This window comes from Ixodes scapularis, unplaced genomic scaffold (assembly GCF_016920785.2).
Source record: "Ixodes scapularis isolate PalLabHiFi unplaced genomic scaffold, ASM1692078v2 PGA_scaffold2__306_contigs__length_199485367, whole genome shotgun sequence".
In the NCBI taxonomy this organism is placed as follows: Eukaryota; Metazoa; Arthropoda; class Arachnida; order Ixodida; family Ixodidae; genus Ixodes; species Ixodes scapularis.
This window is the reverse complement of record NW_024609857.1, coordinates 61,194,635-61,219,308: the sequence shown is the minus strand read 5'-3', so window position 1 is coordinate 61,219,308 and position 24,674 is coordinate 61,194,635. Positions and strand designations below refer to the sequence as shown.

Sequence of the window (24,674 nt, the reverse complement as noted above, 5' to 3'; positions counted from 1 at the left end):
ATTTACTTTGTACTTTACTGCAAGTACTTTTTATATATACTTTACACAACACTGTAAACGAGCAAACACTGTCTAAAAAATCAAGCTCAGACAGAGCTAAACCTCAAAGTAGAAATGACACATTCGCAGTACACCACTGAGCAAAAATTAAGAAAGTACAAAACAATTAGGCATGCAGAAGCAGAACCAGCTGTTAAAGCATTTCTGTTAAAAAAAAAATAAATCGGATTCATATTTGGCTAGCACAATTTCGTTAATGGATCAAAATCCCTCTACTTTTTTTTACCATAAAAAACATATAAAAATAACTTCAAAAGGAACTTCCAAAGTAATTCGCTACTTTCTTACGGTAATTAGTAATTTTCACAATTACTTTCTATTTGAGTAATTTCTACTCAAATTCCTTTTGACGTCAATACTCAGTAACTTAACATAATTACTTTTTTTTAACAACTTGTACATGTCTGGTTGCAAGTGTGTGAACGGCGCTTCAGACTGCAAACGCTCTACATGATCTAAGTTGATGCTTCTCTCTCAAATCTAGGCTCTCCGTGTCGCATCGCGCTTTCACCAGGGGACGTTCGCGCGATTGGCTCCAGCTCGAGGTCATGAGGTCTGCTACAAGGGACCGGGTTCGATGCGCGTGCTTTTGATAGGACGCCTCGGCACTTCACGTGAACTCGTGATCGACCACGCCGCGCCTCATCCGCGCGCCGTGTGCAAAGGAGGCTGTATTAAAAGCCGATCGCGTCGCGACGCTTTGCAAACGGAAGCCGAAGGAAACACACACCACACAGGCAACGTGAGTATTTGCATTCAAGCAGAAGTGTCCCGAGTTAGATATCGACTCAAAATTAGAGTACCGCGACTTTTTCGCAAAGTTTTATCGTATTTGCGTACATTTCTGCCGCGACCTAGATATAATGAGGGGGGAATTAACGTTCATTATGTCAACGGTAGAAGGCATCATCCTTAACTTACAGCTGGAAAAATCCCCTGCTAGCTTATACATGAATTCAGTCAATGTCTCAGAAAACAAATGATTGACTGAATCTCGTTTAACGAATCGTATAAAGTGCAACTTTTTTTTTTAAGTTTTTTTTTTTTTTTAACGTTTACTGCTAGTTTTTAGAAATAGGACCCTCTTCAAAGTAGAGATGGTTCTGCGAAATTACAATCACCTACTTTGAAATTTGGCTCGTGATACTCCGGAAAATGGCGAATAATTAAATTAGCACAATACGATCAGTTTTATACCGTACTGCTAGCCTCCCGAAGCCATATATTTTAATAACAGTGTTACCACCATCTTCACTTGCCAGTGGTTACTTAGAATAATGGAACGGGTTTTAACGATCTCTGTCTCCCTTTCTTTCTCTCTCTCTCTCTCTCTCTCTCTCTCACTCCCCCCCCCCCCCCCCTCTTTCTTTCCCTATCTATCTTTGTGTCTTTCTATTCGGATGGCGAAATTTTAGCGTGAAGCCCTCGAGACACTTCAATGAAGGGCAGATACCATTACACGAAAGACCGTTTGCGAAATGAAGGTAGCATCAAGTAGCGGGGCAGTTTTGTAGCTAACGTGCTGCGAGTGGTGTCCTGCCCGCAGAAAATATTAGAAATGAATGGCCGAAATGTAACTGTAGTTGGTGACTGGTTCAGGGGAAACTCCTTCCATTTCTTTCCCCTTTAGCAGAGCGGGCGCTCCTCTCCAGCGTTCGCTGCGATTAAGTGGCAAGAGCTGGGAGGAGTTGCCTCTGTACTCCTATAGCCTGTGACTAGCTATAGGACAAATACGCGTTCAAAGTTATATTTGCTTATACTTTGGCAAAGTTTGCACCGCGTGCACCAGCACCTGCAGCGCGTGACACTACAGACTCATAATGATTTATAAAAGGAAAAAGGGTATATCGCAAGGGGTGGCCAAACCGCAGCTCGCGAGCCTCATGCGCCTCTTCGTAGAGTCATGTGCGATCGCAAGCGCGGCTCAAAAGCAACCTGCCCCCCCCCCTCCCCCCCCCCCCTTTCTTCTCGGGAAAGATAAAAAAATAAGACATATATGAAGAAAAAAAACGAGAGATTTCGCGTTTTGTCAGTTTGTATAGACCATTCCATTTAGCGCTCTCTGGGCGGCACCATTTTGTTCGACAGCAGCGCCCTCTCCATACATCCGGGAAATTCAGCGGGTTCGGCGGGGTAAAACGAGAGAGAGGGCACGCGCCCGACTCCGCTAGCAGACGACAAAACGGGAGGTTGCTGTTCTCCATCTTTGGGCTGTATCGGCGGGCTGTACGGAACATCGAACTCTCGCTCGTGGCTACTGTTGTGAAGTGGTTCGCGTTCTTAGAATAGTTATGGCTACTCCAAAATCAGCCTAGATCTCTCTGTTGTTCTACTTCGGTAAATGATCAACTGACATATCTTTGTTCCCTTACTTAAATAGCACTTGAGTCAGCCGGCAGTACTACCCTCAACTACTGCGTGTATTGCGGCAGGAGAGCACGTTTTTATTTATTATTTCAGACATCCACTCATGGTCGCTAAAGGCCTACACCAGTACGAACATTGTAATGTAAAAAAGGTACAGCCACCGGATTCACTTTTCGCCGGAGAGACCGGCCAGTCTGACACAGCTTTCCCTATTTTTTTTTTATTATTATTTGCACGCAGATAACAGCGCACTTGCACTCTGTTATCTAGCATAGTAATACACGATAATTGGCATACCAAAATCTGCGAATCTGCGCTTGAAATTTCCGAAATGACGCGATTTTAAACGGAGTTTGTACGCCAGCCGGATGCCAGGTACTGCCCACTCGGGAGAGCAGACGACATGAGGGTGAGAGGGAGAGGGCATTTTTTCTCTTCATTACCCTCTCTGCTATGACCCTAATGGAACGGTCTATACAAATCGGAAAATGTTATCTTGGTTTACGAATCGGTACTCACAATAAAGAAGCATACTGAACAATCGCCCCATGAGCCTGTCGGCGGTGTGTTCGAACTTCGAAAGCACCGGAGAAGAACAGGGACGTCCGGCTCAGAGCTTAGACAAAAGGCACATATTAGGGAGTTTTCGTAGACCGCGCTGCCCTCTCCGCTAAGCGTTCCGCAACGAATAAGTTGCTACTGCGCCTGCGCGCCGATAGCCTTGACTGTGGAGTTCCCGCTATCGTAGCGGGTTGCGGAGGGCCTTGCGGGACAGCGAAAACGATCTACGAAAACCCCCTATTCTCTTATTTTTCGCGGCTCCCGAGGCCAGGCGGTAGCGTGAGCTGGCGCGCTCACCGGCACCGTGCTCGGCGCCGTGGAGCCTCGGTTGCTTTTAGTCTGGAGGTACAATCACTCGGGTGTTTTCTACAACCCGTGTGGTTATGGCACCTGTCGGCTCTGGTACAAGCGTAATCGTCGTGGCCACCAACTGAGAAAGAAAAATTTGTTGCAGGTATCGCCCCATACGTTCCTTTTCTATTTCTCTACACTTCAAATGCTTCCTTTTTATGGATCTTCAAGTATTTCTTCGAGTATGTGTCTTCGAGTACGTGTCTTCGAGTATGTGTGGGTTGTTTTGTATCTTTTGCGCGTGTTCCATCCGGTTCGAAATGTCTGCAACAAAGGAGTTTATCTGTAGAGTGTGGTCGGGAAAAAGTTCCGTGGGTACTTAAAGGAGCTATGCAACAATTTTTGTACTTTGCGCAAATACCGCTTAAAACGGATCCCTAACGTTAATGACCTATGAAACACGCGTTCGTTTTTCACCCCACGCAATAGAAGTCCCAGAAAAAAAATTAAAGAAAAAGGAGCAGCGTTCACCCCCTCAACTCGCAGCCAGAACAAGCGGCCACGTGATCTGGAGCCGATTATATGCCGCCAGTGTTGATCATAGCCACGCGCTGGGGTTGGCAAAGCGCAGGACACGCGCTGAGTTCCAGACATTGTTATGGCTCGGCTGTTGTCGTCGTTGCAGCGATTGGACACGGGTCACAACCCGACTGCCTCTCGAGCTAGCAATTGTCACGAGCCCAAGTCGAGTGCCCACGCAATGCTCGGGTCCAATCTATGAACCGCATTCAAATATCGTCACTTGGGTGTACTGCGATCCCCGAGTTACGTCATCAAATTTTGCAAGGGAGAGATTGAATGAAAATGATCGCTTTTGTCCTTGAAATTACACCGCAACAAAGGAGTTTCTTGGCCTATGGCGTTGCGTGTGAGTATCCTTGAGTCCCAGGTGTGCCAGTAAGCTCGTGTAGAGAGAAAAACATTCCAATTGAATATCGTTGCACGGCTCCTTTAAAGGCTGTTTGAGAAATAAACCAGTTAGCTGAGTTTGAGACGTTCTCTGTGTCTGTTCCTTCTACTGAAAGTTCTTCCGATTTCTTCCACTGTATAGTCTCAGGTGTAATACGACATGATGAGTATGTCCGTCTGGCTATTCCTTCTCTTATTTCACCAGCCCACGTGACGCCTGCGGCTGGTGTCCTAATGAAAGCCCCAAAATATATTCTGTATGTGTGTGTGTGTGTTTGCATGTGTGTGTGTTTGCGTGTGTTTGTGTGTGTGATTTGTTGAGACGGCGATCAAAAGTCAAATTTGGGGGCTTTACTTGCCAAACCAACGACGGGCATCTGGCACGCCCCAGCGGAGGACTGAGGGTTAATTTCGACCACCTGGGGATCTTTTGACGTGCAACCGAAAGCTCGGTTACACGGCGCCTTCTCCGCAATAAGCCTCCGTCATATTGCGGGCACCTCGGTCAGGATTCGAACCCGCCACCTGGGGATCCGGTTGAGTCGGCGATAGCAGATGCAAAAAGACGACGAGTGCAATGCCATGATGATGCAATTTCGACGCTTCTTGATTCGATCGTAGCGTTGGCCATGGTCGGACTTGATGTGAAACGAAGTATAAAAAGCGACGCAAAGAAAAGTTTGACTCCAAAACAAAGGCTCCCCAAAAACCCGTGTAGATCTGCGGTTATTTCCCGAAGCGCATACATTCCGGAATATTTTTTTTCCTCCTTTACATTTATAGTAGTGAAATATAAAGCGAACAAAGCCACCGCGGGTAAACATTTATAGCGATAGTCTCGAAACAATACGTTATTAACATCACCAACTACACATAATAAATATATTGCATCTCTTTCTTTTTTCTTTTTTTTTTGTGCAAACATTGGACAACGTTTTTTTTTGTTTTTTTTTTAGTTTTAATGTGAACTGCCAACCACATGGATTAGTTTTTGTTTTTGTTGTTGTTGTTTTTAAATCTTGTAGTCGGGCCACATTGTTCAAAAGTCCAACTTTGCGGAATTTCACCAAAAGTTCGGTGGTGCTGCGGCAGAGTTAAACCTCGAAAATCAATGTCGAATTTTAGGCGGGAAAACAAATAATAAAAAATTCGCGTTATTACTTGGAAATAAAACCGACGGAACCTTTCTCTTCTGCAGCACCATGCGGTTGGGGATAGTGACGTTGGCGGCCCTGGCGTTGCTGCTGGGAACCACGTGTTCCCCGGGAAGTGTGACAGCGACCAAGCACGACGTCATAAGCTACGGAAACATCATCGACCTCCTCTTCAGGTTCGGCAGCTTCGCGGAGATCAAAAGGGTGAGTCTCATTCGCGCTCCGGTCAATACCACCCCCTAAGCCCGGAACCGCGTAGTAAAGCAAAGTACGGCTCCCCGCAGAACGTTACTACTTTCTCTTTTAATGCGTTAAATTAAGAAATATGTAGGCGCATCTTAGTTTATCTCTATGTTATTGTATCGAGACGCAGACGTTTCGAACGCGGAAAGCAGATCGTTTTTATTTTCAACGACCAAATCTTGTGAGAACTATTTTGCGCAGCGCAAAAAAAAATCCGCAAAACGTGCTTTTTTTTTTCTTTTTCTTGATACAGCGTTTGTTGCTTTGCGGTGAGCTCTCGTCGAACTTCAGCACGTTTGCCGCTTGGAGCGGGTCTTGGATGCTAAAACGTATTTAATGGCGCGCGGAAAAGCAGACCACGGGTGTCTGTGAAAAATATTTTGGGTCCTCGGTGACATATAAAAAAGCAAAGAAAAAAAAACTCAAAACATGGTGACCACAACATAAACTTTCCGCGAGAAAACAAAAAAAAAATGAGGAGCGCAATATTTAAGTCGCGAGATACATTTTGGGTTGAGCATCTACCACGTTGTTCTGTTTATCAGGAAACTCTTAAATCGTCTTCATTTAACCTCCAGCATCTCAAAAATCGAAATTATATATATATATATATATATATATATATATATATATATATATATATAACATTTTAAAAAAGGTTGTCCGTACGCCTGTGAGTGATGAGCATCTCCGCAACTCGTACGCGTGGGAGCAGTGTAGCGTGCTACCACAAGTCCTTAATCTTCTATTTGGCCCCATAACATTTTAAAAAAGGTTGTCCGTACGCCTGTGAGTGATGAGCATCTCCGCAACTCGTACGCGTGGGAGCAGTGTAGCGTGCTACCACAAGTCCTTAATCTTCTATTTGGCCCCATAACATTTTAAAAAAGGTTGTCCGTACGCCTGTGAGTGATGAGCATCTCCGCAACTCGTACGCGTGGGAGCAGTGTAGCGTGCTACCACAAGTCCTTAATCTTCTATTTGGCCCCATAACATTTTAAAAAAGGTTGTCCGTACGCCTGTGAGTGATGAGCATCTCCGCAACTCGTACGCGTGGGAGCAGTGTAGCGTGCTACCACAAGTCCTTAATCTTCTATTTGGCCCCATAACATTTTAAAAAAGGTTGTCCGTACGCCTGTGAGTGATGAGCATCTCCGCAACTCGTACGCGTGGGAGCAGTGTAGCGTGCTACCACAAGTCCTTAATCTTCTATTTGGCCCCATAACATTTTAAAAAAGGTTGTCCGTACGCCTGTGAGTGATGAGCATCTCCGCAACTCGTACGCGTGGGAGCAGTGTAGCGTGCTACCACAAGTCCTTAATCTTCTATTTGGCCCCATAACATTTTAAAAAAGGTTGTCCGTACGCCTGTGAGTGATGAGCATCTCCGCAACTCGTACGCGTGGGAGCAGTGTAGCGTGCTACCACAAGTCCTTAATCTTCTATTTGGCCCCATAACATTTTAAAAAAGGTTGTCCGTACGCCTGTGAGTGATGAGCATCTCCGCAACTCGTACGCGTGGGAGCAGTGTAGCGTGCTACCACAAGTCCTTAATCTTCTATTTGGCCCCATAACATTTTAAAAAAGGTTGTCCGTACGCCTGTGAGTGATGAGCATCTCCGCAACTCGTACGCGTGGGAGCAGTGTAGCGTGCTACCACAAGTCCTTAATCTTCTATTTGGCCCCATAACATTTTAAAAAAGGTTGTCCGTACGCCTGTGAGTGATGAGCATCTCCGCAACTCGTACGCGTGGGAGCAGTGTAGCGTGCTACCACAAGTCCTTAATCTTCTATTTGGCCCCATAACATTTTAAAAAAGGTTGTCCGTACGCCTGTGAGTGATGAGCATCTCCGCAACTCGTACGCGTGGGAGCAGTGTAGCGTGCTACCACAAGTCCTTAATCTTCTATTTGGCCCCATAACATTTTAAAAAAGGTTGTCCGTACGCCTGTGAGTGATGAGCATCTCCGCAACTCGTACGCGTGGGAGCAGTGTAGCGTGCTACCACAAGTCCTTAATCTTCTATTTGGCCCCATAACATTTTAAAAAAGGTTGTCCGTACGCCTGTGAGTGATGAGCATCTCCGCAACTCGTACGCGTGGGAGCAGTGTAGCGTGCTACCACAAGTCCTTAATCTTCTATTTGGCCCCATAACATTTTAAAAAAGGTTGTCCGTACGCCTGTGAGTGATGAGCATCTCCGCAACTCGTACGCGTGGGAGCAGTGTAGCGTGCTACCACAAGTCCTTAATCTTCTATTTGGCCCCATAACATTTTAAAAAAGGTTGTCCGTACGCCTGTGAGTGATGAGCATCTCCGCAACTCGTACGCGTGGGAGCAGTGTAGCGTGCTACCACAAGTCCTTAACCAGCTAAATTACTTTAGAAAGTATTAAACTGAAATCTGCCAACTGTTCCTTCTGTATTTGATTTTCGCGCATTTCGCTGATGGTCTTTGCAATGAAAAGTGAAATATTCGTTATGTAAATTTCAATGCACTAGTGTTTAACCCCCTCGCCCACAATCACTGAGGGAAGGTCAATCTTTTCAGAGGTTCCCAAGAGCGTTCGAGAAAGAGAAGCACTTTCTAAAGGCACACAACCCCTAACGTGCATTCATAATGAACCGTAGAAATGTCGATATAAAATATTCGCTCTTTTTTGTCTCGTAAAATCCGTTCTCATCGCCTCCGCGACATCAACCAGTTAAAGAAGCGGGCTGAAATCATCCTTAGTTCTCTTCGGGAACGCGCCTTTGGTGCAATCGGCACCGAAAGCGCACAAAACATGGGCTTTCGGTGCTGATTTCACCTTAGCGTGGACTATTTTTACTCACGCATGCCAAAAGCGCGATCTAGTTTCTTTGGATGGAGCACCGGCGTCTTCACGAGCGCTCGCGCAGCGAGTGCTCCAGTCAAGGCAGTCAAGGCTAGCCGCTCGCGCTTGCACAGCCTTCGCAGTTAATCCATGCTAAGGTGAGACTTAGGATAGGTTCTTAACCTGTCACTGAAAATAGTAAGTTTTGACTCAGGAACAGACGGTGGGGAATTTCTCAACACGCGACATGCATAGATATATAGGGAGTATTCATTGGCTGCCATAGCTGTGTGCGCGAATGCCGAGCGCGTGCTGATGGGGAGCTTCCACGGCTCTTTTGCGACGCGCATTCCGCACCATCAAGAGTGCCGGTCTTAGCAGCCTATTGATGTGGGCTCGTTCTGAGCACGCGCTCTAAACAGCACCCACAAATATGGCGTCCAGTGAATACTCCCTATAGATAAAGAATTCGAATAAGGGGTTTACAGACTCTGTGAGTTTTGCTATAAACCTTGGGATGTAGAGGGTGGATTCGTCCTCAGTAATTAAAGCCATCAGCACGCTTGTCGGTGTTGATGCCCATGTATGAGCTTCACTGAAGTGCGAGTTGACAATCTCGCATGCAAAGTTGTCATTCTTTGTCAGGAACATATCGGGCACAGGAGGAAGCCTAGGTCGGCTTGTATAGAAACAAGGTCTCAGATGACACGGGAAAAGGAAGCACTGGCCAAGGCCAGCGCACGATCTGAGCGGGACTCAAAACGCATCTCAAGGTGCTCGTGCACCCCAGCCTTTGCAGTGCTTTCTTTCACCCAGTCTCAGCTGAGACGCTCGTCTATACTCTATTTCACCTTATAGTGTACCGCAGGAAAGGCTACAAACGCGAGCTCCTTGCTCGGGTACATCTCGGCGGTGCAAGCTCTGGCGCACTAAGGGCTGCTGCCAACGCTATGAGCTCGCGCTTCTACCCTTTGCTGCGGTACAACTTTAGCAGGCCGGCCCCTGTCTAGGGCGTCTGAACTAGGTGCATGGTGCGCTTGTAGAGTTTGACAAAATAACTGCTGTATATAGAGTTGAACTTGAAAGTAATATAGCGCCGCTCATAGTGCCGCATATTTCCACTGCTGTTGACGTTGTCGAAATGTCATTTACTTCGTTTGGAACTTCGACCAAAAGGCAAAGGCTGCGAGTGCGACTAAGGGTTCGCGCGCATGTAGCCTAGTCCATGTAAGTGCATTGATAAGGTTTTGGCTCTTTATACTTCAGAATGCAACTTCATCACAACAACGACAGAAACAAATAAGTGAAAAGCAAATTCGCAATGGCAAAGTTTTATGAAGAATGGTACGATAAAACCCAAATGCGTTTAATATGATATTCACTGGGTTGTCTTCGTCAATTGCATTTGCTTAGAAAGGTGAACCTTAATATGATTACGGTCTTTGTGACTATTGTGGAGTATTCATCCACGAGAAACTGGGAAAAAAAGAGACCATAGTCGTTGAGTCAGCAAACTTCTCGGTAGTCACTTTTTTTTAAGATTTGAAAATGACTTTAGCGTCATTCATCGATACATTTAGTTGTTAATATCCAGAAGCTCTTTGGTTAAACCTGCGGGGCTCAGTTGATGATGTAGCGGAAACAACAAGCAGTATTACAGGCGTACTCAGCAGTACGGCGAAACAGACATTCAGTCGTTACCCGACGGGAGAACGCGAAACACGCAGAGCACTACACATGAAGTGTCCCAAGTATATGGGTCAATAGATAACAGATTACAAATATCGTTTCCGCACGTTGTTCCAAACATCAGATCACTTTCGCCATGATACAAAGTAGAGCCTTATCCAGAGTAAACACAAATATCGATAACGGGAATTCCTTATCAATTCCTCTTTTTGGCTCTCGGACGCATGAGCAACGCGCATTGTTTCCAGATCCGTTCTGCGTGTGGGCATTCGGATAAACCGAACAAACGGACCTCTCGAATGTTATGGAGGTTGGTTCGTAATAATTACTTATTTATTAGGGACTACCTAGGGTGCTCGAGGGAGATTAAATCGTTTACCGAGTATAGATAACACGAACAAACAAACGTAACCTAGAGATCGCCGAACAAGGTCGCAATATATGAGTGCTGGAAGGGCTGGGCAGCGTTTGGAACACAGCGTATATTTTAAATATGGCGCAATTAAATATACCGTAATAATACGAAATTAACTAAAAGAAAACAAAATATTTAAGAAGCCTTTCAGATTGCCGAGAGGAGAAAATGCGCAGGCGAGTCGGTTAGGAGAGGAGGAAAAACTTAGTCGCCATAAAGAGACTTATTCCGCCGCGAGTCTTGTCCGCTCCACCAGCTGTCGCTGATCTTGAGCCGACGAGACGAGGAGCTTCCCTGCTCTCGCGAGAAGGGTCGGGGATGGGAGGGAGGGAGGGGGTGAGTTGACGATTCCACGTAGAAACATAATAAATTAAACCGCGAGGCAGAAAAAAAAAAATAGCGTTTAGATTATTACATTTTATACTCGGTTTCACTCTCGAGCGCAGCGGAGGCTACAAGAGCGAGCTCCTCTGCTTCAGAATCCTTGCCAAGCACGTGCGCCCGTGCAGCGCAAGCATCGTTCAGGGCAACATGCTCGCGTTTGCAGTTTCGGCTTCGCTGAGGGAGAGGAGGATGCGATGAGAGCACGCGGCGATGATTGGAAGGATTAGTGGGTACGCGCGAAGGCCCTCATCTGGAGTTGGAACGCGAGACACTGTGCGAGGAGTAAACGAAACTCTTGTTCGCCCTGATTGGAGGAAGACAGTAGATCGATTTAAAACGTTCCCGCGCGATCTCGTCCCCTCCTCTCCCTCAGTTTTTTTCCCGTATAGATTTATATTCCAAACAGAGCCACACGTCTGGCATTTAGTGTGTTTGTATAAACGCGTTTAATTTTAATTATATGTTTAGTTATTCCGCGCATTTTCGCTCAGTGCTAGGCATTTTAAATACAATTCCCGTGACACTGATGCAAAGCCTGCGGTTTATGTTACTTTCATGATCGAGTGTTGTCACCGTCACGTTAAGGGACAAGAGACAGGATGAAAAGAAAACACAATCAAGATCTTTCGGGGCAAATGTGCATGCTTTCACACAAGCGCACAGAATCTGTGCTGGACGGCAATGGCGTAGCAGGAAAAGGGGAAAGGACCACCTTAGCCTAGCTCCGTACCCCCCTCCCCCCCCCCCCCCCTCAACAAAAAACATCCTACACCACTGCATGATGGTTTTGTTCCGGTCCGGCTATATTTTCTAATTGCTTACGCGACATTATTTTACCGTAAGAGTGTATTATGTGTAACAGTGGCATATAAGCGATAATTTCCCGAAAATAGCGCGAGGGTTTGATCTCCCAAATACTGCGAAACCGGCCGCCTATAGCTCAGAACGGGAAGTGTTTGGGGGGCTATTTGCACCCTGGCGCCGTATCACGTTTCAACTGACGCGAGAAAGAGCCTGCCATGTGCCCGGCTTTCTGTCCAGCTATCGGGGACGACCGAATAAGGAGGGCGCCCATCACAATCTTCACTGTAGAGTCCCAGTCGCACTCATCATCCATCACCGAAAAAGCACCGCTGCAGACACGGTGACGAAACAATCTGCGTCTCAGCCATGTTCGAAGTATGTTTGCTTTATACGCATGCATGCTTCGAAAATGTAAACAGACAGCTTTTGTATGATCAGCGTGAAAGGACCGTCATACGAGGGGAAAACACGCATCAGACTGTGCATGCAGACTGTCTCTTGTATGATATACCGGCACTGTGGCCGCAGCTTAACACGATTTCTAGCTCACCTTGAATCTAATAAATACTCGGTTATTTTATATAATTGGAGGCGCAAAAAAATCGTTGACGTGTCGTATTTAAATACGGCATAATAGACACGTCAGGAGGCACAACTGCCGAGAGATACAAGACGTTTCAACACAGCTGTTGATTTATCGTTTTGTATGGTATACGTTAAAATGCCACGGGTTCAAAACACAAAATGAGGAAATAGCCGAAAAAATGTATTATCTTTTTATTTTATTTTTTCACTAACATCAAGTTACTAGATACCAACATTCATTCATTTATTCATTCGAAACATCGAGAGTTACTTACCTAGAAATATTTATTTAATTCGAATACATGGCGCCGTGCTCCAAACAAGCCGTTGCTAGGGCCGTAGTTACTGATAAATCCACGGGGGCTCGACGTAAGGTTATAATTTGTCCAATTAAATATATAATTGGATGTTTTGTCAGCAACGAGCACTTATGTGCTAAACACCTTCGCACACGAAAGACGCCTGAAATTTTCGCCGTTTGATTGACGAATAATTTAGACCTATCAAAGCTGAATGCTGGGCTAGTTGGTATTGGTCTTGGGTTGCCGAAGGCATGGTAGTGCTTTTTTGGACGAGGACAACAGAAAGAATAATTTAGACCACGACTAATGCGTAAAGAGATTTATTGAGATGTTAATCAATTGTTTTAACAGCCCTAATAAATAACCTTACATTAAAAGAAGTTTCGTCAATCGCTGGGATTTCTTCGTAGTGATTGGCTCTCGTTGTGTTGTGCAGGAAAGTTAACGCACAGGCTTATTCTGAGCGTGCTATTCAGGCAGCGGAGCTGGCGCTGCTGTCGACATGCCAATCGAACTGACGCGCGCGAAAGCTGTTCTATTGTGATACACTTCTGCGCAGTTTTATTTGAAAGCCGGGAGAACACGAGGTTAAAGCTTGCGCTACTGAACTTAGTGATGCCAAACACGAAAATCAGTTCCGCACATGAGAAACGACAAACTTCAAACGGACCGACACTGATATGCCAAAGGACTACGGCTCTCTTTTATATAAATATACATATGTTGTTGTTGTTTTTTTGTGTTTTTTTTTTTTTTGTTTTGTTTTTTTTTGTTTTTTTGTCTTCTTTTTGTTGACGCAGATTAGGAGTTCTATTCCCCCAGTCCTCTCGGTTTCGATATGAAAGAGAATCGTTCCGGTGTGCGGTCGTGTAATCACCTCCGAACAATGGACATTAAGCTATTTTACGTATTTACGTTTTACGAGTTCTTCGCGTTTCCTCGTAACCGCTTAACACACTGGCGCACTGGCGCCATCTATCGGATAGCACTCGAACACTCCCGACTTGTATTGCTAGACCTAAGGCTTTGCTGTATTGGCTAGATCAAAGCTATGCACTGTCTATGAGAAATAGTTGCTTATAATATTGTCAGAATTATTTCGAACCTGTGGCGAAATAATTATACCTACAATATTACAAAAAAAAAAAGTATAGGGTGTCTGAAATACCCAGGCTTGATCTCAAATGGGCCATAAAAATTGGCGTTTGCACTAGCAATCTAAACTTTTTTTGCCAAAGGTGTATTTCGCGGGCTAGTTTTATCATGCAAAAATACTAAGTGTAGCTTCCTTTCTGTACAAAATAGGGCCAAAAAACTTGCCAGGGTCAACGCCGGGCGGCGACTCAGACGACTGAGTCGAGTGGCGGGGCGCGTTGGGAGCACGCATTGGGCGCGTTCAGCAGCGCCTCCCATGCCTCCCAACGGAGTGCCTCGAGTTGGAGTCATCGGAGCGCCTACTGAACGGAAAAAAAACCCGCGGCTCCAAACCTGCTTCTACGCAACTTCCGCTTCCTCCCCTGCGCCAGGCGGTCTCCGAATAAACCGGAAGCAGACGATGGCGAGCACGATCGCTTTTATTTGACCCCGGTATTGAAGAAGTCTTTACAAGGTCGTTCAAGAAAAAGCGGGTGATTGTACAAATCAGCGCTGCTGTTCGAAGCGATGCAACGCGATCGAGCCCTTCGCTTGGCGGTGCGAAGGCAGCTACTGTTATAAAAGCCGACAAAAAACGTCGTCAGCACACGCAAAATACAGAGCTCAGCGAATCTACCCCGCCGGTTGCGATACTTTTATACGGCCATAAGTTTGTTCTGCCCCTCGTAACGAACTTCCTATAAAATGTACACACGGGAAGTTCGGCCGCGCTCGGCGATCAAGGTTTTGTCGGCCGAAGCGAGCCTCAGCCAACGTGCACCCCGATTTAGCTACGCAAACAAAACATTAATCGGCATAATGCTCTGCGTGAGTGTCCAACCGGCTTCCAAAGTCGCGTTCATACCCTGTTTTGCTCTGTTGAGCGCGGACAGGACTATCGTTAATTACCGAGTTTCCGTGCAACGGTGATCAAGACACAGCGTCAAATGAACGTTAGCGTTGTTTATTAGCATATTCAAACCAAACAAAATACTGTCCGATGCATTTTCCAAAATAGCCTTACCTGAAAAAGATATTCGAACGCGTTATTCGTCTTACCTAGAGCATTTTTCATTAACAAAAGCGAGCAAACCGCGCACCCGCGACAGAACCGAAGCAGTTTATCCCGCCAAATTGTTTGTTTTTTCCTCTTTTAGCGCCGGAAATCGTCACCAGTCAGGAAATGACGTCATTTTAGCTCCTTTGACTCTACGTGCACCGTCTCCGGACTCGGTGCTTCGGAGCTTGACTCCGAAGCCCCGGAGTTACGTGCACCGGAAGTGACTTTTGGCCGTCCAGTGGAAGGAGTCAGTGACTCCTTGACTCCGGGGCCGCTACTGAACGCGCCCATTGATGGAAGGCGTCGGGAGCAGCGTCGGAAGGTGTAGCCGACGAGCGAAAGAAAGCAGACGACATGCAGACGAAATCCGTCGGCAGCAAGAGCGCCGTTGGCGCCGTCCTTATGCGACCTCGTTTTCTTTTATTTTATTTTTTACTTCAATCTTTGCTGTCTTTGTCCGCGCTTACTTTTCAACCAAAGGTACATTACAAAAATATTATTTTCATTTTAGTAGACCACGGTCGTCGCGAGCAGTCTCAATAAAGAGGCACGCAACCCTCGTGTCCAATGGGAACCCAGAACACGTGACCAAGTAATGGCGGACGCGAATGACTGGCACTACAGCCACTAGATGGCGTGCACTCTTGAACACGCCATCTAGTGGCTCTAATTAACTGATGACAAGGGTTTTTTTTATAGCCTCACTTTCTTTGCAGTGCGGAGTGAATATAGATTTCACATTTAAATATTCTAAGCTTAAATGGTAAAAGAAAATGGCTAGGTGGCGTAAGCCCGATCCAAAGGGCTCAGCCGGATTCATCCATCCATCCATCCCTCTATTGGCAGCGGATGACCGACAATCTATTGGAAAAGCTACTCCTCTTCGAGTGTAATTGAGTATATACCAGCACAGTCGTATGTTTATTTTTGTTTTGTATTGATACCATATAAATATAATTTAAATATTTTTATTGCTGTGTTATGAATACTAACTTGTTACCTGTAATACGAAAGTCGACATCTTAAATAGCGTTTTTCAAGAAAAATATATTTCAGTATTTTTGGCCCGGAAAAAAAATGATTTCCTGCAACTGTATTTCGGAATACGTTTCTATTTTTTCAAATAAAAATTTAAAATATATCGCGATACTTTTGTATCGATGTCTTTCATTATCAGTATTTTAGCTGCCTTCGCCGCTTATCACACTATTTGTATTTCAGAATGCATACTAGGGCATCTCTGCCGAATCGTGATCCTAATATATGTCGTGAGGCAGTAATTTGAATTATATGGTTACAAACATTAACACATGTTGTCAATTTGACGTACGGTCACAGCTTCAACTCTTCCATTTGCGGTGAAAATATTAATTTGCAATTCGTTATTTTACTCCCACCTTGCAACCTCGCCTGGGGTACAACCGCGGAAACCAATCTTTGCAAAATTTCTCTGCTTAAGAAAAATACAATGCTGAGACCCACCTACAACGTACCCCGTAATTGTAGGTCGCAGGCTTTTATTTCAAACGGATGGCTGTATTTTTTGTTCTAAATGTTCGATTCTGGCAAGCGCTTCAAAATCAGCCATCGAAGAGCGCGGTGCGTCTCGGGATATCCGTCGCGCCCGCGACTTCATCGGCCTCCCTATGGCCAAGTGTGTACCATATTTTGTTTTACAAAGCGTGCCGTAGTTATGAGCGTGGACACTTGGTGTCGTCAACGAGTTACTACCTAACTCAGTCAGAGTAACAACAGTGCGTCGTCTGCTCCGAGTCTTGGCCGTAACTTTACCGATATTGCGACATCGGCCAGGTCGGTTTTGGGCGCGAGCTCGCTGCTCTTTGAACGGGACGACACCGTCGCGAGGCGGCTAAGGTACCTCTCTTACCTCGCGCGGGGCGAGATGCCGGTAGATTTCCCACCTCATGTTGAGGATCATGTGTGATATTGGTAGGGCCGGGTAATTGCTGCTTACCTAATTTACCCATCGACTGATCACAACAACCCAACTCGGCGAGGGCGCCAGCTTCACGGATAAATCTTCATTTATTAGAGCAAGCAGGGAAGCAGGACGAGTCCGGTGAGGCAGCACGGCGGTGAGATCACTCGAGTATTTCACGCAGCGTATCGCATCGATAGTGGTGTGACTACACTTGTCACGCCACCGCGAAGAAACGCGTACACCACGACGATTATGCGACATTGCTTGTCACAAGGACGACCTTTAAACGAACGAGGGGAAGACATCGGCGTAGAGGAAGCTTGCGCTAGATTCGGCAGGACGCGATTTTTCGAGCGAAGGCACAAAGCACAAAGAACACTTCTCACATCATGCCACAAAAACTACAATGAAAGAACGCCCACATCGCCGTGATTTTGCAACGCGACTTGTCCCAAAGGCGAACACTAAACGAATAGAGAAGCGATCGGCACCGCTTTCGTCGGTCTTGACCGTCTCGTTCAACGAGGCTTGCGCGATCATTCGCTTATCACTTCGATGGCGACTAGGTTGGACGGCGAGACGATTGCTGAATTCTTACGTCGTCGCACAGAAACTACCGCGCACAAAAGCGGATACTGGTACAGCTCTGCGACGTACCCCCGGGTCACTTCGAGGGATCGGCGTCCCTCGGCGAGAAGGACGTTGAAAGCAGCGCGCGCCATGTTGGGAAAGACAGTTCATCAGCCCCTGACGTCAGTGACGTCAAAGAATGACTGGAAGCGATTTACTGGCGGAGTGAATCAAAGGTGGCCAACTGGCGGAGTGAATCAAAGGTGCCCCTCACTCCCCCAGTTGCGTACCAACCAGGGGGGGGGTGGGGGGGGCAAGGGGGGCGCTTGCCCTTTCAGTTCTCACAGGGGGGGGGGGCAAGCCATGTGTTTGCCCCCCCCCCCCCCTGAAACAGCCGCCACTGGGCTGGGCAAACACTGGCCGGCGGCGCCCAGGGGATATCAAGGGCACCGCCCCCCGGCACCTGCGGGATGGGGGGGGGGGGGGGGGGGGGGGGGGGTGAGGGGTCTGGTTTGCCTTCTACTCAAAAACAGGTTGCTACGCCACTGGTATTGCGTTTTGGCCCGGGTAATCTCTACCAGTGAGCGCACTGCCCATATAGTAACGCCGCCGTCGGAGGCCGATGCCGTCACGACATTCCATCGAAGCTTAATAACCAACAACCAGGTGGTTTTTAGTTATCGTTTAATTCATATTAAAATATGTTTTCTGATGTTTTTCAAGAAAATATTGGTGCTTCTCGGATTCTGCTGCAACCTACGTCATGTTGAAGCGAAGCAATCAGCTTCAGAATTTTGATTCGTACCCCTTTAAGCGTTCCGAGTTTATATCACTATTTTTAGGACGTGCTGTAGAAACGACGAAGTTGTAGATTTAGCAAGGTCCTCCTGCTGTATTATTAAACATATTCCAGGTGATGGGTTGTCTTATAGAAGCATCTAAAATACCCCAGCAGAAAAATTGGTGCTAAAAAATATTATATGGGCGTTGCGAAGAGCGGTGGTATACGGAGGGGATTGCGGGAGTTCGCGTGGACATAAAATGCAGCAGTACCTTTTTTTGGGACATTTTCGCGCTTTACCGTGTTTTCATATGGAAATACAGATTATCTGTTATTGCCGTTGGTATGAAGCGGGTAAAGTCTCTGACCAGCCTTGACTTGACCGTTGCGACCGCAGGTGATGTCCGAGGCGTCCATTGGCGTGGTGTCCCCCAAGGCGTGCGACGTGTGCAATTCGGTGGCCAAGATGCTCCTCGACTACCTGAACAGCGGCAAGTCCATCCAGGCCCTCATCAAGCTGCTCCAGGGTGTATGCGCCTTCTTCAAGCTCGCCGGCCCCGAAACCTGCAACGGCGCCATAGACCTCTACAAGGTACGCGCCGGATAAAGCGTCCCTTAGAGCTGTACACCACAGGCACTTGGAACCCGTAAAATTTTCGTGGAAATATTGGCTATTTATAGTCACTCACTTCTTATAAAAGGCAGGCGAATCTTGAGCATTGCTCTGCAGACAATGAGATTTGATAACGACGACAAAGTACCAATCATAAAGTATAGAAGCGTGAACATAATCTGCCCCACCTTGCGTTCCTGAACCTTTCAGTGACAATGATTAGAAACATGAAAACATAGAAGCAAACAAAAAAAAAAGCTAATACTCCTTCTTGTTACCTGGATTTCAGAAATAGTCGCCGTGACGTAAACGTCAAACTACTCTCCTCAAACTTTTTTTTTTTTTGTCAACAACGCGTGCGAGGCAGTACATGCAGGTTACTAAAACAAACTGGCAAGCTAATTGATTGCACATAACGGAAGATCACAGCGCAAAAGACAAGGACTTGTAAAAGTACGCAGGACAAGAGCATCACCCTAAGGAATGTCTGCGCGTCTAGTTACCCGCAAGGCACTCGAAGAGCCAATCTCTGCGACCTACGAAATCAGCTCAGCGAATGGTGAGGCGGAACATGTTGAAACCTCAAAATGAAGTCTGCTCTGTGGCATTGCGCAATGCAAGCATGACGCTCTGCATTGCGTAATTAGGGTGACCCCCTTCCTGCAGGCGAAATGCGGGACACCCTGACCGGGACGGGGGGGGGGGGGGGGGGGGGGGGGGGGGGGGGTAAGAAGTAAAAGGAGGACGGTATTTTCACGACTCAAGAAATAAGTATTAAAAAAATTAACCATCCCGCACACCCCGATATCCTGTGAGTCCGAAAGCAAATTATACACCTGAAAATTGTGTGGCGGCAATTAAGCTAAAATAATTTTCAATCACAGTGATATATTTTTGTGTAATTGTAATGGTAAATATTTTATTATGAGTGCCTAAGTTGAAAACATATAAATCGACTGCAGCAGACCCCAATGCATGAAAGGGAAATAAGAAACAGTAAAGCTTTTGCGACTTATTGTTTCCTGTTGATATATACTAACTATATATATACTAATATATACTCTTATACTAACATGGTCTTGCACAAAATCAGAACCTTATGTTGTTGTTTTTACGACCCGTGTGAGTTGCAGGTTTTTTTGCCTTTTGTGACCGTCTTCACTAAAAAAAGCTTTCCATAACAACCCTTTCGCGTGACACAGTATGATTTACAAATAATTACAATAGTTAATTTTTTTCAAATTTTGGAGAGCAATTTTCGCTTGCAATATTTTGCCATCAAGGGTAGAGGCACAACGGCACATGCGTGTCCTACTCCTGCAAGAACAACGGTCGCTTCCCGCAGTGCTTGTATAGAAAATGGCATACCATCGATATTCACATGTTTATCAGCGACCTCCGCGCAACCCCGTGGCCCGTTCTTCTGAAGCTCCATAATTTGCGTGGTCGAATGCTACGACAATGTGAAATGCGGGACATTTTAAAGATTTTGGTAATTCTTGCGGGACGCGGGACACGAGCCCTCAATGCGGGACAGTCCCGCGAGTCGCGGGACGGGTGGTCACCCTATGCGTATGATACAGTGCAGACCCCATTTTTAGGTTTAAACGGATGTTCCGCCTCTTCGTTCGCTGAGCTGATTTCGTAGACCACAGCGATTGGCTCTTCGAGTGCTTTGCAGGTAAGTACACGCGCAGGCATTTTTTTAGAGTGTATGTTTAGACCAAAAAACGAGGTCTGAGTTCTGTAGGGTGACCAGACGTTCCGTTTTTGCCGGAAAAGTTCCGTTGTTTAGGTCCGCTTCTGCCGTCCCGTCTTTTTTATTCCAATATAGAATCATGTCCTGTTTTCGCAGGAGTGCATAGTTTCGAAATTGGCACCAAGCGAGTTGAAGCCAACCGAAACGATGCGTTCTCGTCACAAACTATTTTACAAATATAACCATAGGTACTTTAAAATATGAGCTAGGCCAGAAATGGTTACAACGAGTTACAGTTCTCAATAAAGGAAGAAAAAAAAAGTAGCGTAGCTTAGGAAAGGTGCCTGCTTCATACGCAGAGGACCCAGCTTACCCACAAAAAGTGCTTGCTTTTTTTTTTGCTTTTTTTTTAACACTTTTCTGTTTTTTGGGGAACATTTGGTGATATTTACGTTTCTTGCTTACAATAGGCACTGAAAAAAAAAAAAGACTAATGCTGTCGACGAAACTTTGCTGAACTAAATGGTATGGGACTCCCTTTCCGGAAGCTTGGGTTAGCTTGCCTGCTGGACGCCGCGAAGCGGTGAGTACGGTGTGGCCAAGGGGGTTAATAGTTTTATAATGAGCAGCCGGATACTGTCGCCAAGAAGCGGCGTGAACGTAGGTGGGGGATATTTACTCAGAGAGTAAAGTTTAGTGCAATATGGTGACATTTTGACATAACAGCAGTTATTTCAATAAATTTTTTCTCCCAATCTCCGTCTTTAGTGCAATTCCCCCCCGGGCCGGCCTAGGATGTCCCATTTTGTACCTTCAGGAATATGCTCACCCTAGAGTTGTGACAGCAAGCAATGCAAGCGCGACGTTTTGCTTTGCTTAGTGTCACAACTCGGACTGCGTTTTGTGGTGTAAACATATGTTTCGGCATCTTCATTCGCTGAGCTGCTTCCGTAAGTTGCGGTGCTTGACTTTCCGAGTGTTGTGAGGGGAAGTAGACGCACGGGCTTTTTTTAGAGTGGGACCGTTATATCAATTAAAAGCTACGTGATTTTCTGAAATTTTTATTGAGAAAATGGGGCCAGTTTTCGCCCATTTTCGGTAACTGCACTCTAGAAAAAAAGCCCGTGCGTCTGCTTTCCCGCACAACACTCGGAGAGCCAATCACCGCAACTTACGGAGGAAGCTCAGCGAATGACAACGCCGAAAGTATGGTGCCTGGAGCGCTTCTCCGATTGGTGTTTTTAGCGTCCTATGCCGCCCATACATCAAAAGTGGTCCGAAGGTGGCAACAAATGACGTCACAGAAGCCGGAGTGTCATGCTGTAGCCTGTCGCGATCCTGGCGGTTGGTCTTAGAAATGCTGGCGAAAATGGGCGAAAACCACAGGCGAACGCGAGTGTCGCTGTCGTCACGTCGTTCCAGGCGTCCCAACTTCCGGCTGATTTAGCTTCCCATGAACTGCCGCATTGGAGAGCGACCTGCAGCTGAACAGGCGTCTGCCACATACACCACAGCTATTGGGACGCCGCCAGGATCGCGACCGGCGACAGCATCAGACTTTTATGACGTCATCAGGCGGAAATCGAGAGACCACTTTTTTGGACCCGGAAAACACACCAGTCGGAGACGCGTTCCAGGCACCGTACCGAAACATATGTTTAGACCAAAAAACTCAGTCCGAGTTGAGACATTAAAGGGGTAGTGAAACGAAATTTTAGCGCCGATCTTGTTGCATAAATATGGGCTAGGGACAGGCACCACCTCGGAAATATAAATATTGCGCTGTAAAACACAGGAGAACTAATTTTAAACATAATTAAACGATTTCAAATTCTCATCTGGTGGATGGGGGGAAGTTCTCGTGACATCACTTGTGCCAAAATAGCAGCGCCGTTCTGCGGCAATACGGCGTGCCGGCAGAATTCGCCTAGGCCTGAACGCGTTTGCAAAGCCTTGGCGGAGAAAGCCAAAGCGTAGTTGGCCACAGTGAGCTCGTTCTCGTTGCGGCTCTTTGCACGACACGGCCCGAGCATGCTTCTGGCACGGCCGGTATTAGTTGCTGCGAGTCGCGAGCTGCAAGCTGACGTTAAAAAGGATATGTTTGAACTACGAGGGTGTCAGCAAGAGCCACGCAAATGCCAAATACCAGTTCACACTCGGAGCGGACACGCGCGTTTGATCGAAGTGCTGGATTCGCTCTGTTAGACCGCGTTTCGGTAAGCGCTTCTGGACCGATCTTTTACGATTGCAACTCGATACTGACATAACACTCGGCAAAGAAAGGTTAGACCGACATCGCGTAGCTCCCACGAACTGCTATAGCTCGACACTGACGTAGCGTCGAGTCAGAATAAAAATGGCATACTAATAACAGAGTGTACATACCGAGTTGCCAAGGTAATCCGTATGGCGTTTATTTGAGCTCTATATCACACAAAACAAGGAGATAGAATCAATGAGAGTCCCTTTTCGACGACAGCGTGCGTCACCGCTGTCTCGGAAAACAAGGAGATCGAGATGACAAGGGGAAAATATTGACCTCTGAAATTTAGTTCAGGGATCAAACTACTCATCCGGTAAGGGTCCACAAGGGTCGCGCGGGCATATTCCATTCAGCAGGCCAGCCGGTCATGGACAGACGGTCTTGGCCAAGGACCGCCGGAGCAACGGTGCGCCGAGTCGATGTTGCTGCTAGGCCTACTATATTCTGCCGAGCTCGCTCGGTCGGCAGAATCGCGGCTGTTATAGCTCTTCTCGTGTGTTTCTGGATCCTGCGTTCTTGATCGTCGTGGTCTATTTTAAGTACTCCTTCCTTTTTTCTTGCTGGTTGAAGTCGGGACGCACGAGAAGAGCACGAAGAAAAATAAATGTCCGTTGGTGGCCGATACCAAGTAACTGAGCGACGCTGTCGGCCTTGTTGATTTGATCGTAAAAAGTGCGTAAGACAGCTTCGGAGCTGTCGTAGGATTCTGTCGTAACCTGCGCAAAGGTTACGACAATTTCGTTTCGAGAGCACGGGTTTTCTCTCAAATTTGTCGTACGCACTTTTTTCGTCGTGAATTCGCTTTGAGAATCCGGCCTCAGAGCTGGTTTTGTCAGTGCTGCCGTGGTTGCCGACTTGCCGTGGTCCCGTGGTGCAGCGTGCGTGCATCCCTTGCACATCTCAAACGGCCACGTTGTCACAGGTTGGATGGATGGATGGATGAATACGGCTGAGCCCTTTGGATCGGGCGGTAGCTTACGCCACCTAGCCATTTTGTTTTACCATTTAAGCTTAGAATATTTAAATGTGAAATCTATATTCACTCCGCAGTGCAAAGAAAGTGAGGCTATGAAACCCCCTTGCCATCAGTGGATAAGAAAATACCTAGTTTTCTCTCGATTTCTGCCACCATTCACTTAATCTTTGCTTGGTAATCTCTACAGTCTTGAAATCCACTCTCCCTTCGCTGTCTCTAAAACCCAATGACTTTATTAAATCTATGTTGTCTTCGGTAGGCATAGGGTGAAGCCCTTTACAGTAGAGTATCAAGTGCTCAGCCGTCTCGTCCTCCTCTCCACAAGCAGTGCACACTGTATCAATTTCCTGATACTTCACTCTGTATGTTCTGGTTCGCAGAACACCCGTTCTTGCCTCAAACAGCAATGAGCTTCCCCTAGAATTGTCATAAATGCTTTCTTTGGCAATAACTCTTTTGTTTAATCTATAGCTTTCCAGAGCCGTCTTTGGTCGTAAATCGTCGACGCGCCACCAAGTGGCAACGCTCGTAACCACAACATTCACGCCGTAGCCTTTCCCGACTGGCACAAGTGACGTCACGAATGCGCCCAATATCCCAAGACGCATCGCGCTCTCCGATGGCCGATTTTTGAGCGCGCGCCCAATCGGGCCCATTAGGGTGAAAAATATAGCCATCCGTTCAAAATACAAACGCGCGATTATGATTTATGTATATCATTGATCATATTGAACCTATTTCGGACCATAATAGGTGTATTTCAAGTTTCGCTTCAGTATCCCTTTAAGCAATGCAAGCGTGACGTTTTGCATTGCTAAATGTCACAACTCAGACTGCGTTTTTTGGTCTAAACATATGTTTCGGCATCCTCATTCGCTGAGCTGCCTCCGTAAGTTGTGCTGATTGGCTGTCCGAATGTTGGGGGGTGCGTGAAAATAGACGCACAAACTTTTTTAAGAGTGTGGCGCCATTCAGCTGCATGTATTCGAGAACTCCGTC

The 24,674-nt window shown here is 46.5% G+C and overlaps 1 pseudogene; it reads left to right on the top strand.

Moving 5' to 3' along the window:
- The first annotated feature begins 768 nt into the window (after positions 1–768).
- The window catches only part of LOC120836343, a 38,841-nt pseudogene continuing 14,935 nt past the window's right edge, over positions 769–24,674 (top strand).